The sequence below is a fragment of the Pelodiscus sinensis genome, chromosome 2 (assembly GCF_052426305.1).
Source record: "Pelodiscus sinensis isolate ZL-2025 chromosome 2, ASM5242630v1, whole genome shotgun sequence".
NCBI classification, from domain to species: domain Eukaryota; kingdom Metazoa; phylum Chordata; order Testudines; family Trionychidae; genus Pelodiscus; species Pelodiscus sinensis.
Window position 1 is genome coordinate 242,842,108 of NC_143053.1, and position 14,992 is coordinate 242,857,099.

Genomic DNA, 14,992 nt, shown 5'->3' on the forward strand with positions numbered 1-14,992 from the left:
TAGGGTAAAAGTAACCTGCCTCATGATGGTCTAAGTGTTTGCAGGATTGGGACCTTAGGCCAATGGTCATAAATTACTGGATTTGTCTTCTCTCAGTAGCTTCTAGATCACATGCAGTTCAGTTTGCAATTTTTTTTCCTAACTCCAAAATTTAGTTTGGAATCTGAGCAATCATGATGGATTCTCTCCTTCCATTATATCCTCAGTAATAAAGCTATTGCAATAAGATTTGGGTTGCTAATACATACAGCAGAACAGAGCCCAAGGACCATGGAGGATAAATACGCCCTTTTGTAGCTATTTTAAATTGTTTTAATCCCATGCCCAGATCTTAGTTCCCAAAAGTTTTGACATCTGGGCTCAACTTAATGGGTGTTATAGCAATGACAAGCTCACATCTCAAGGGGGAGAAGCTGCTAGACTCAGATCAGAAAAAAAGATCAGCTCTGGCCTGAGGAGAACTTTAACTGAAATAGGGTGAAAAATTATGATTTATAACAATTTATCTTAGTGTAGTTAGCTTAGATGATGTGTTTTGTTTATTTTAGTTTAGTAACTTGCTTTGATCTGTGGTGGTGGGGCTCTCCAAATGGCAAGTAAGCTGGCTCAGTGGTATGATCAGCATACTGGTTGACAGACTCAAGGAGACCTCTGAAAACCAACCCATCACAAACGTCTCTCAGGGATGTGGATTTTTTACACCCCTGATAAATATGGCTGAGTTGACATAACCTTTTAGTGTAGACTGTAAGTTCTTTGAGGATGAGGTCACCTTTTTGTTCTATGTTTCTACAGTGCCTAGCATAGTGAGATCCTGGTCCATTACTAAGGCTCTCAGAAGCCCCTAAAATAAAATAAAATAAAATAAAATAAAATAAAATAAAATAAATACATAAACAATTAGACTCCAATGTCTAGATACTCCAGGCTTCCCATCAAAAGTGGCCCCTATATATAGCAGCAATATTCTTTCTTGGCTTGGAGTCACTACTGTGACTATCAATTATTCAGAAATTTTAGGAGCAACAAAGATTACAATAAAAATACAGTTTCATCAGTCATTTTGCAACAGCACTAGCAGCAATATGAAGTGTTTTAGCACTCCACAGGTCAAGATTAAAAATGGAATAATTTGTTACTGCTGATTTAGAGATTAACATTGTGCCAATTAATCAAAGATTCAAGTGACAATTAATTGACATTTCTCTTTCAATCTGGCAGTCTTTTCACTTTGTGGTTGAAGATACAGACTCTCTTTCTGGAATGGGAGAACAGCTATTTTTGGAGTGAAAGGGGACAAAAGGAAGTGGACAAAATAAAAGTCTTGCAGTTTTCATCCAATCTAACAACATAAGGAAAATGTGGAGACCGTATTAAGCTGCTACATATGAGGAGGTTTTTTTCTTGATCAGCTCAACTATCACAATCCACTGGATTTGTTGACCAAGAGGAGAAAAACAGAAAACATACATACTTAATCACAAACCTTCTCTCCAGGCATGGCTGTTCCTTTCGTTTGTGTCTCAGGCCAGCTCAGCCTGCACCTCAGTTCCTCTCTCTTCATAGAGAGCCACTCCTAGCTGTGGTTTTCTTTATATTCAGGAGTGAGAGCAGATGTAACTTCATTAAAGCTGCTCCTGATCTACCTTAGTGTGAAATCTGAATCTCCTTAGTCCTTTTGTTTATTATTTGCACACATGCAATAAGTAAGATGTGTATGATTTTGGCCACAGAAAATACATTCATCTGCTTTGCATCTTGTACAGACATTTCTATTAGTACAAAGTAGAGTTAAAAATACTCAATCTTTAGCATGCATTAAATATAGTACAAGTATGAATGGCAAAGATAAATGTGAATCTTAAGGATATTTGAGCGTCTTTTTATATATTATGGGTCTGATTATAGTGTAAACCTGAAGCAGTGTGGTGGTGAACAAAGTTACACTGACATAAAACTGAAGTGATTCAGAGGTAAATCATGCCCTGTCCTTATAAAGCAAATGCTTCTCCTTAGAAAGACTTGTAAGTCACAGCTTTCTTGAATAGAAGCGAGGACCATGTGTTCATTATGTAATGAGTAGAGCATTTTCTGCATGTCATGGAACTTTTCTGTTTGCATTTTTATTCTCATTGTCACTAATGGGAATAGGGAATATGTGCTTATGTTTTTTAAATGGAGATGTGACTTTCAATGATAATGAAGGTTTTTTATTTCTACCATCAAACTACATTTATGTTGGTTATTTTTTTAAGAAAATAAATCAAAAAAAGCAAATTCACTAAAGGGAAAACTACTTCCCCAGCTAACATCAATTCAACTACCCCCATCAACGCTGATTTAAGTAAGAGAAGAACCAGGGCAAATGGGATTACATTAATATAAAATCTGTGTTGGATTAGAATCATGATCTCTTTTTGGCATGATTCCTGCCCAAGCCAGTTATGAAAGAAAGTCGGTATCATGTGCAAGGTGTTTCGAGGCCTGTGTATACTGGGCTGCTGGACTCAGTGAGGTTCCAAAAAAAAGGGACATGTTTGACACCCTCTGAAAAAACATAGGTTACATAGTGCCAAGAAAAAGCCTATACATTGATCTCTGTCTATAGCAAATTTTTTTTCTACATCAAATAGATTTTTTACTGCAAGTTTCTTAAGAACATCACAGAAATCATTTTATCTATTGTCACTGAAAAAGAGAAGAAGCCTATTGTTCTGTGATCCATTTGTTCTGCCTAATCAGCTTCTCAACATGATCATCTCCGTGTCTGGACACTCTGTGCCCAATCCTCTGTTCATATAAATTGCATTGCTCCATTCAGAGTCTGAGGAGTGTGGTACTTAATATATTTCGCTTTATAGCGGAGGGACAGGCCCAGTTACTAAGAACTGGTCTGAATGTGCATGAGGAAAAGATTATTTCTTCCAATCAATATCTTATGTTTATTCCTTATATGGGAACAGACTGAACAAAAATGAAAGCTCCAAAATCCATTTTAGTGAAGTGTTCACAAACTTAACAAAAGTTGAACAGTATAAATGTACCCAAGCCCCTGAACATTTACATCAAATCCAACAATGGAAAATGGAAAAGCAAAGGAGAGCATTAGCATTTAAGTAGCTTGTTAATGTCTGGAAACCAAAACAGTCACAGAACAGCTATAAAGTAGCTCTTCAAATGTTGCTGGAGGATGTCCATAAAGAGGATATAATGAAACGGACTGTCCAAATGTGCAAGGATAATATAGTTAATGTATTACTACTTTTATTATTTTATCATCTTTCATTAATTGCTGGCTTCATTCCTACAGGAGTTGGTTCCATGAACAGGGCTTTTAGTCAAATATCCTAAATGAAACAACCACTTAGAACCTAAGAACAAGGTTGAACCAAGGTTCACCTGATTTCTTTAAATGATGCTGGGGAAGGGGACAAAGACACACTGGGTTAGATTTTTGGCAGCCTCATGTTCTCAGCATGGGGAGGATAAGTTCTAGAACCTCCCTTCATAGGATAGATCCCCTGGGCTGGTAGATTCTGTGTGTACTGCAGTGACGCAGTATTCAGGTACTTTTCCTGGACCATCTCAGAGGCAACTCACTAAGTGATACATGGCTTTGATTATGCGTTAGTGCCAGGCTAATAGCCCATTACTTGCATTCTTGTGATGTTTGTATTCAGCAGGCTAGGACAGGGATATCTGAACATGAATCCAGAGACACCTCTGTTATCCAGCTGCAACAGAGGAACATGGTGTTAAGTGGGATAGTCAGGGTGTCAGTGAATAGAAGCAGGTAAAGGAGTGATTACAGGACCCTTGGGTAAGTGGCTGTCTGTAGCGTGTATGTTTGTGTTTGGAGGTTAGCTTGCTGGTTGCCTGAAAGATCCTGTGTGCTGAGCGTGTGTGTGTCTGTTTGGAGATCCGTGTGCTGAACTCTTTGTTTGAAGGACCGTGTGCTGAAGCTGGCAGTTGGAAGATGTGAGCTTCTTAAGGAGGATTTGAAATCTAGAATACTCTGTTAATTGGTCAAGCCTTAACCAGGGGGTGAGGCTATCAGGAAGGGAAGGCCAGGGCTATATAAAGCCTGCTAGTAAGTGACCAGGGAGTTTAGCAACCAGGGGCAGCTAACAGGGAGTTAGTTTCATGAACGAGTTTAGAGGAGCAGTTGGAAGAGGGCTAGATACACTTGGCATTCTTTAAAACTTTTAACTTAAACTACAACTACCTCATTTAAATAAAAAAAACCTATCAATACTCTAATTATCTGTAGAAGAGAATGCCATCAGAAGCCTAGCAGCAGAGTGAGGGTATCCTGTTTATTGCACCCAGTGTAGCATGTATAATGGACTGGCGCCATATGTATGCATTCAGTGCAAGGAGCTTCTGGCCCTCGGAGACTGCACACGGGCTTTGGAGGCTAGGCTGGCTGAACTGGAGGAGGAGCTAAGGGAGGCAGACAAGTATATAGATGAAGCTTTCCAGGACACTATAGCACTGTCCCACCTCCAGTCAGATAGCCCCTGCGCTGTTAAGGAGGTTGAAAGGCTCAGGGAAGGAGAACATTCAACTGGAGCAGAGGGAAACTATGCCGTAGTTGGGACCCTCCTTCCAGATGATGTTGTGGTATCCTCTCATACTGAGGATACCTTTCCGGGGAAGGTAACTCCAGTCATTAGGAAAAGGCAGGGGTTAGTAATGCAGGATTCGATCATTAGAAATATAGACAGCTGGGTTTGTGATGACTGGAAGAATGGTATGGTGACTTGCCTGCCTGGTGTGAAAGTTGCAGATCTCTCAAGACATTGAGATAGACTTATGTGTAGTGCTGCGGGAAGCCGGTAGTCGTGGTACATGTAGGTATCAATGACATACGGGAGGGTAGGAGAGAGGTTCTGGAGGCCAAATTCAGGCTTCTAGGAAAGAGATTGAAATCCAGGACCTCTTTGGTAACATTTTCTGAAAAGCTTCCAGTTCCACACACAGGGACAGGTAGGCAGGCAGAACTTCAGAGTCTCAATGCGTGGATGAGATGATGGCATAGAGAGGAGGGGTTTAGATTTATTAGGAACTGGAGAAACTTTTGGGAAAGGGGAGCCTATGTAGGAAGGATGGGTTCCACTTAAACCAAAATGGAACCAGACTACTGGCATTTAAAATTAAAAAGGTCATAGAGCAGTTTTTAAACTGAGGTCTGGGGAAAAGTCAATGGGTGCAGAGGAGCATATGGATTGGACAGAGACATCTCTTCGGGGAGGGTTTATTAATAGAGATTTGCTATGTTCTAGTAAAGAGGAGAGGATGGAAGATGATAAAGTATGGGTAAGATCAGATGAGAAACAATCAAATGAAAAAGAGTCTAACACATCAGAAAATGGCAGACAAATAAATAATGACAAATTATTAAAGTGCTTATACACAAATGCTAGAAGTCTACATAATAAGATGGGAGAACTAGAGTGCCTCGTATTTAAGGAGGATATTGATATAATAAGCATCACAGAAAGATGGTGGAATGAGGACAGCCAATGGGACACAATATACAAAATATATTGGAAGGTGTAGGGGAGCCTAAATGGTCCTGTCTTGACTGAAACAACAAAGCAAAACCCAGGCCTATCTCAAGTCTGGTGCACGTAGCATGCAGGCAAGGCTGAGGCTTTGAGGTAGGAATGTTTTTGCACAATCATGCATAGTCAGCATGGTACAGTGAGACCACGCCAAGAAAACCAGGAGTAAACTGGTACTGGTATTCATTTTTGATAAGCAAAAAGGCAGATACAGTCATAAAACTGTTAACTAAACACATCATTTTTGCAACATCCTGAGTAGCGGGATGTACCCCAAATAATGGAACTGGGCATTTTAGGTATCTTACACAATACATATTCAATTAGTAGATATTATTAGAATGACCAAATCAAATATAAATATAGGTGTAGGAAAGATATTCAGTAGGAGGTAGGACTGACCCATAGGTCCTGCTTGTTGTAACTAGAAGTAAAAGACCCTTCACTCCGGCCACAGAAGTGCACAGCATCCCGAAGTGTGGGAGTCAAAGGGACAACAAACCTCCTGCCTTGTACTGTAAGGGGGCATATGGATGAAGTGTAAGTGAACTAGGCTTAATTATTGTATTATAATAAATCTTCTATTAATTGCTATTGTATTGTTTTGTATTGTAGTAATTGCTTTAAAATATATAGCATTTAAGGCTTGCAATAAATAAGGAAATGGTTTAGTCTCTCTGAAGTGTCCTGGTTTCCCTCGGATCTAAAATAAATCAAACCACATGACAGAAGGACAGAACAAGTTGTACTGGTGGGGGAGTGGCACAATAGATGAAAGAAAATGAAGAATCAAATGAAGTAAAATTCTTAAATGAACCAAAATGTTCCTTAGAATCTCTATGAGTAGTAATTCTATGCTCTAATAATAAGAATATAGCAGTAGGGATATATTATCATCCACCTGACCAGGATAGTGATAGTGATTACAAAATGATAAGGGATATTAGAGAGGCTTTCAAAAGAAAACACTCAATTATAGTAGGGGATTTCAACTATCCCCATACTGACTGGGTACATATCACCTTGGGACAGGATGCAGAGATAAAATTTCATGATACCTTAAATGACTGCTTTTTTGGAGTAGCTGGTTCTAGAATGCACAGGGCAAGAGGCAATTCTTGATTTAGTCTTAAGTGGAACACAGGATCTGGTCCAATGGGTAAATATACCTGGACTGCTTGGAAATAGTGACCATAATGTAATAGAATTTAACATCCCTATGGTGGGAAAAACACCTCAGCAGCCCAATACTATGGCATTTAATTTCACAAAAATGAGGAGGTTAGTTAAACAGAAATTAAAAGTTAAAGTGACAAAAGTAAAACCCCTGAAAACTGCATGGAAACTTTTCAAAGACACCATAACAGAGGTCCAACATAAATGTATACCCCAAATTAAAAAACACAGTAAGAGAACCAAAGAAGTACCACCATGGCTTAACAACCAAGTAAAATAAGCAGTGAGAAATAAAAAGGCATCGTTTAAAAAGTGGAAGTTAAATCCCAATGAGGAAAATAGAAAGGAAATAAATTCTGTCAAATTGAGTGTAGAAATATAATAAGAAAAGCCAAAAAGGAGTTTGAAGAACAGCTAGCCAAAAAATCAAAAAGTAATAGCAAAATATTTAAGTATATCAGAAGCTGGAAGTCTGCTAAACAAGCAGTGGGGCCCCTGGACAATAAAGATGACAAAGGAGCACTCAAAAACAATAAGATCATTGCAGAGAAACTAAATGAATTCTTTCCTTTGGTCTTCACAGCTGAAAATGTAAGGGAGTTTCCCAAACCTGAGCCGTTCTTTTTAGGTGACAAATCGGAGGAATTGTTTCAGACTGAGGTGTCATTAAAAGAGGTTTTGAAACAAATTGATAAACTTAGTAACAAGTCACTGGGACCGGATGGCATTCATCCAAAAGTTCTGAAAGAACTCAGATGTGAAACTGCGGAACCATTAACTATGGTTTGTAACCTATCCTTTAAATCAACATCTGTACCTAATGCCTGGATGATAGCTAATGTGACACTAATATTTAAAAAGGGCTCTAGAGGTGATCCTGGCATTTACAAACTGGTAAGTCTAATGTCAATACCGGGCAAATTAGTTGAAATTATAGTAAAGAATGAAATTGTCAGACACATAGATGAACATATTTTGTTGGGGGAAAGTCAACATGGTTTCTGTAAAGGGAAATCATGCCTTACTAATCTGCTAGAGTTCTTTGAGAGGGGTCAACAAACATGTGGACAAGGGGGATCCAGTGGATATAGTATACTTAGATTTCCGGAAAGCCTTTGACAAAGTTCCTCACCAAAGGCTCTTAAGTAAAGTAAGTTGTCATAGGATAAGAGGGAAGGTCCTCTCACGGACTGATAATTGGTTGAAAGGAAGGAAACAAAGGGTAGGAATAAATGGTAAGTTTTCAGAATGGAGAGAGGTAACTAGTGGGGTCCCCCAGGGATTCATACTGGGACCGATCCTATTCAACCTATTTATAAATGATCTAGAGAAAGGGGTAAACAGTGAAGTGGCCAATTTTGCAGATGATACTTAACTACTCAAGATAGTTAAGATCAAAGCAGACTGTAAAGAGCTTCAAAAAGAGCTCACCAAACTAAGTGATTACTCAACAAAATGGCAAATGAAATTTAATGTTGATACATGTAAAGTAATGCACATTGGAAAAAATTATCCCAATTACACACACAAAATGACAGGGACTAATTTACCTATAACTACTTAAGAGAGAGATCTTGGAGTCATTGTGGATAGTTCTCTGAAAACAGTGTGCAGCAGCAGTCAAAAAATCAAACAGAATGTTAGGAATCATTAAAAAGGGATAGGGAATAAGACAGAGAACATCTTATTGCCTCTATATGAAACCATGGTACACCCACAATTTGAATACTGCATACAGATGTGGTTGCCTCATCTCAAAAAAGATATATTGGCATTGGAAAAGGTTCAGGAAAGGGCAACACAAATGATTAGGAGTTTGGAAAGGGTCCCATATGAAAAGAGATGAAAAAGACCGGGACTTTTCAGCTTAGAAAAGTGGAGACTAAGGGGGGATATGATACAGGTCTATAAAATCATGACTGGTACGGAAAAAGTATTTACTTGTTCCCATAACACAAGAAAAGTTATTTACTTGTTCCCATAACACAAGATCTAGGGGTCACCAAATGAAATTAATAGGCAGCAGGTTTAAAACAAACAAAAGGAAGTTTTTCTTTTCCCAGCACACGGTTGGCCTGTGGAACTCCTTGCCAGAGGAGGTTGTGAAGACCAGGACTTTAACAGGGTTCAGGAAAGAACTAGATAAATTAATGGAAGTTAGGTTCATCAATGGCTATAAGCAAGGGGGGGTAGGAATGATGACCCTAGCCTCTGCCAGATGCTGGGAAGGGGTGACAGGAGAGGGGTTGCTTGAAGATTACCTGTTTCTGTTTCCTCCCTCTGGGGCATCTGGCATTGGCCATTATCGGAAAACAGGATACTGAGCTAGATGGACCTTTGGTCTGACCAATGCCGGCTCTAGGTTTTTTGCTGCTCCAAGCAAAAAAATTGGGGGCGTCCCCCCCCTTTTTTGTTGGCTTTTACACATTTGCACTTTGCAATTTTGTTTTTGTTTTTGTCCCTGCATTTTAGCCCTATAAATAGCAAATATAATTTTAATTATAATTTTTTCCATAAAGGCAAAGGCGCTTCAAATAAACTCCCCCGCACCTTTCACTCACTGCTGGGTTACAACAGCCTTTCCCCTGCCCAGCCCCTCCCTATGGACAAGCACCCCTCACTCCCAACCCACAGGGGGAGCAGGGTACAGGGACAGCGCAGAGCCACAGGAGCATGGGGAACAGGGGGAGCAGGGTTTACCATGGGGAATGGGAGGTGTAGAGCCAGAGGGGTACGGGGACTGGGGAAGCAGGGGGCTTGGGAGCTGGAGTGCGCAGAGCCAGAGGGATGTGGGGAACAGTGGTGGGGGGTACAGGGGTGGCACAGGGAATGGGAGGCGCAGAGCCAGAGGGACACAGGGAAAAGGGGCTGCAGGGTGCAGAGGGGGTACAGAGCCAAAGGGGCGCAGGGACCAGGGTGCAGGGGTGGCGCAGGGAACAGGTGGCGCAGAGCCAGAGGGGCGCAGGGATAGCGGGGAGCAGGGTGCGGGATGCAAGGGCAGCACAGAGCCAGAGAGTCGCAGGGAACAGGGAGAGGATGGGGATCTGGATGCAAGGGAGCAGGGTGCAGGGCGCAGGGGCGGCACGGGGAACGGGCAGCGTGGAGCCAGAGGGGCGTGGGGCACGGCAGGCGCAGTGAGCCAGGCTGCTGGCAGGGAGCAGTCTCTTGCCAGCGAAGGGGCCTGGGGCCACGGCAGAACTGGAGCCAGTGGGGCGGGGCGGGGCGGGGCGGGGCGGAGCCTGGCCGCGCCACACTCCGCAGCCACCTCCTGGGGACTTGCGGCCAGAGCCGAGCTCCTGCGGCCCTTTAAAATCAGCGGGGAGGGGCGGGGCCGGGCATTGCCAGGGGCGGCTGCTTACCTGGAAATGCCGCCCCTGGAAATGTGCCGCCCCAAGCACACGCTTGATTTCCTGGTGCCTAGAGCCGGCCTTGGGTCTGATCTAGTATGGCCATTCTTATGTTCCTACGTTTTTATGAAGTTGTCTGAGCTAATCATGAGAAGCTGCAGAATTCATAGAAGAAAGACCCATTCAAGCTTTGCAGTGTTAGCACAGAGTTTTCTACATAAAAATTTTAAGCAATTTAGCCAAATTTCAGGGGACATTCCCAGTATTTTGGGATCTAATCTATCCCAATGAAATTAATAGAAGAACTCCCATTGGCTTCAAAGGGCTTTGGCGCAAGTTCTTGGTGAATTAAGATTTGGATAAGCTACTGTATTAACAAATCAGATATCCCTCTTCAGTTCTTCCTATCAAGCCTAAGATATCCCTCTCACCCCTATAATCTTTAGCTTGTGGAAGTTCCTGTGGACCATTCCCTCTCCCTTCAAGGAAAGTCAGCGGCCAAACTTTCTCATCCCACTTTTTGAAAGGACAGACATTGAGCTCTTCTACCTAACTTCATGTGGGTTTCCACAGGAAGACGCACAACTCCTTTCCTGGGTCCCATTACTGTTCCTGCCTGCCCTTTTCGGTACCAAGGGATGGGGGTACCAGACTGTCACAGGAGATATGAAAATCACCACTCCTCTGTGGATATCAACATTTTTGTGACTCTTTTTTGTAGTTTATTGTGACAGTTATAATCAGGGCTCGACAAATAATGCAACCTACTCGCCCGTGGCAAGTAGATTGCAACCCGGAAGAGCCGGGTTCGGGCGATCTGCGCATGCACAGAACGATCCACGCATGCGCAGATTGTTGGACAGCGTGGCTGGCGAGTGGGGCTCACCATGGTTCGGCGGACCCTGGTTATAATATTTTCCAGAATTCAAAAAGACAGCTCCCCATATTGTACAACGCCATCATTTCTATGCCTCTAATGCTAGTAGTGGGTATTCTTCTGATCCATGGGCTTGTGCTGTCCTTTTTCTAGATCTCAACTGTTTATACACATTTAAAAAGTAAAACAAAGCTGATTTTTAAAAACCCAGACAGATTTGTAAGGGGGAAAACAACAGATAGGCAGCCCTGATTATCAAGCGAAGTCAAAAACAAAGGGAAAATATATTTCAGTTTTCTTTCTGATGAAGTCATCTTGACATTGACTTTCAGAGCAAGATTACGGCAAACCACCAGTCCACTGATTTCAGAGGAGTTACTCCTGATTTACACAATGGTAAATGACAAGAGAATAGGTCCCTCCATCTTCATACTTGTTGTCAATATTGCAGTGGTGCCCATGTGCGCTAGGCAGTACACAAACAGAACAGTGACAGTCCCTGAATCAGAAATCTTAGCTAATCTAAAAAAAGTTGCATAGTTTTAACTAAATCATTTGAAATCAAACTAGATTTCAAGGATCTTAATATAGAGACAGATCGTTTCACCTTTGTTTAATTCAGTTTACCTCAAAAAAGAGAGCATTCATTTATATCTATATAACGCACTGGTTGACGTGTTACAATCCCTCTGTGTGACCAGGGCCGGCTGAAGACACCAGCAAATCAGGCAGGTGCTTGGGGCGGCACTTTGCCAGGGGCGGCATTTCAGGAAAGCAGCCGGCGCTGCTCCCAGCAATGCCTAGCCTCGCCCCGCCCCTCCAATTTTAAAGGACCACGGCCCAGGAAACGCCGGCCCCTACCTCCTCCAAGAGCCTCTCCACTCCAAGCGGAGGCTCTGCTCCGCCAGACCCGCAGCCTGGACCCAGCCATCAGCCACCCTTCCGCCTACATCATGTGGAAATCCCAGGTAGGACGCCCCCTTCATGCCTCGGGTTGCCAGGTGCCTGGTATCCACCCAGACAGCCTGGTATTTTCATCTCCTGTCCAGTAAAAAAATTCAGAGAATACCGGATACCTGAGATGTCGGTTATTTTCTGATTTTTTTTCCCCAGCTAAGAGGCGAAAAGGCCGGGCACCTGGCAACCCTCCAAACACTCAGTGCCCGGCCTCTCCCCCCCAGCCCGAATCCCCCCACTCCCCAATACTCCCAGCCTCCCAACCCCAGCCCCCATGCTTACCTGGTTCCCCAAAATGGCTGCCGACCAAAAGACCTAGGGGAAGCTCCCCTGTTCCTATCCATGCACTCACTCTTAAAGGCTTAAAGGGAACATGCTGTTTTGGCTTATGTCTTAGAGTCCTTTTTTTTTTCTCAACAACTTCGGTCTCCCCCTCCCCTTTACCCGCTCTCCCCTCAACAGAATTTTTCCCCAGTGTTGTTTTCTTGTGTGGGGGTGGGGAGGGCAAAAATTTTTTGCTTGGGGCAGCAAAAAACCTAGAGCAGGCCCTGTGTGTGACTGATTCACAGAGAATATGACAGCTGAGTCTGCTACAGGCCCAGAAACAGAAGCTGCCTTTTTAGCTCAAGAGATGGACTGTGCTATGACTTTTTCATGCTAAAGGTGCCTAGTTCAATCTCTTCTGTAAGGTTTTTATACTGCACTTATCTCTGTAGTACGTGAGCACTTTTCCAGGTATGCATTAAGCAACATAACTAACATCTGCTGCAGTTTTGTTCTCTCACCTTCTCCCTGGGAAGAGAAATGTGTGCAGTGGAGTGTTTTGTTTTGATAGGGTCACACACACAGACATAATGTTGCTATGTATTTATCTAAGTTGTCTATACAGCACCCTTAGCTCGATCTAGGGGGTTATCCTGCATCCAGGGAATGCGCCTGCTTTTCCACTTTTTTTTGCAGAAGAGCAGACGCGCTCATTCAGAAGCCCTGTCTTCCTCTTCCCACAAGGAAGATGGGCTCTTCTGAAAGAGGAGGCTCACTGGGCCAAATTTCGGAAAAGCCTCTTCCGAAAATAAAAAGTGGAAAAAGGTTTGCAAATTGCGTTCCTCAATTTGCGTACCTTTTTCCTACATATTACTGTAGTGTAGACATAGCCTAGCTTATTTTGTGATTTGGTGCCATGTACACAGCGCCAAATTTTGAAATAATTCGTTCTTCCAAAATGTCCCTTAAGCCTTGTGGAACAAGGGCTACCAGGATGTCGGAATAAGCCGCTTGTTATTTCATTTCAAAATAGCTATTTCAGGATACTTCTGGTATCCTGAAATAGGGTGCATCTACAATGTGGAGCTAAGAGAAGGCAGACTGAGGAGATGCGCCTGGCACTTGGAGCAGAAATCGATGAGGTTTGTGATGGACCTTAATTTCTACGGGGGATTCACTCCACAGTCTCAGACCAACTTCTGACAGATGAGATTTACTGTTATTGCAGAGTGTACCATTGTGCCAGGGAAACACAATGTCAGCCTTGGTCTTCAGCCTGGAGCTTTGGGTGGTCTTTCATGGCAGACTTAAACGTTCTGTGTCTCGTGCTAAAATTATGGAGTTGAACCTTCAGCTGGATTTAAATCTGCATAACCCCACTGATTTCAAAGGAGCTGTCCTGATTACATCAGTTGCCGACTTCACCTAGGGAGTTATGCCACTAGGGGTACATCTGCACTGCAGTTAAACACCCGCAGCTGATGCAGGCCAGCAGTCTCAAGCTCATGGGCTCGGGCCCAGGGGCTAGGGTTGGAGCCCAGGCTCAAGGATCCTGCAGTCCAAGTCCAACTGTTTACACTGCAATTAAAAGTTCAGAGCCCAAGTCCCATGAGCCCAAGTCAGCTGGCATGGGCCAGCTGTGGGTTTGTAAATACAATGCCTGGAAGCCCTGCCTGAAGGTATGCCTGGAAGCCCTGCCTACCTGTTAGTACCTGACAGTAGGATTGTAATGGAGCCTACTACTAGAATGCTTAGGTACCTAAATCAAGGGGTTCAGCACTTACATGATTTTGTGAATCAGGGCTTGAGTCCGTGGAGGGGAGACTCTAGCAGTCTCACATACATCCTCTGTGGATCAAGCACAGGTTAAGGGGTTTCCCCAACCTATAGCTCCACACTCCTCTAGTGCTTCTTAGGGCATTACGCCTGCATTCTGATTCTGTTCTATTCAGGTTATTGTAACAGACCCAATACCTTGGTTTCTCAGCTTCCCTACAGCTTCTCACCCATCACTCCCAGCTCTCTGTTTCAAAGGGAGCAAGATAAAAGCACATTAAATAAAGTTAATAAGCGTCAGTAAAGCACACTCGGATATCAGCTAGTCACAAAGAGAGAATACCGGTTCTTTATTATATGATCGCTCAAGATTTTTATTTTACTACTGGCACATCCATGGGCGCACTTTTTTGGTTTCTTTGTGGCATTATATTGCTCTTTTTGACACAGAATGTGTCAAATTATATCTGCTGTTGGCTGGCTGTGACAAAGGCTAATGCAAAGCATTCAGTACTATATGCACTTATGTCAAAATGCATTTCATTGCCCTAAGGTAGGCAAGGAAACCTCTGGACATCAATTTGCTGAACTGACAGCAATACATAAGGGGGGAAATATTTGTATATTAAATTCATGCAACGTGTATAAATCTAACCACCAGCAGAGAGTACTGTAGGTATTTTATGGTAAATTAATCTCTCAAGTTAAACCTATGGCTATGGAACATCTAAGGCTGGGGTGTGGAACCTCAGGCCCAGGAGCCAGATGCGACCCCTGGCTTGCCTGGATCCAGCCCCCCAAGGCACAGAGCCACACCTCCCAGAATTGGGGAGCCTGCACTAGTGTTCCAGCCCCGCTGCTGCCTTTCCACTGGCCTGGAGCATCCAAAATGTACTAGGCTGGGCCTTCCTACGCTCTGGTGGGCAAGGGGAATGTGGGGAGTGTCCTTCTCCTCAGTTGGGGGCTGTCAATGAAGGGGTGGTTTTTTGCTTCTCACTTGTGTGTGGCCCCTGACCAATTTTTCTATG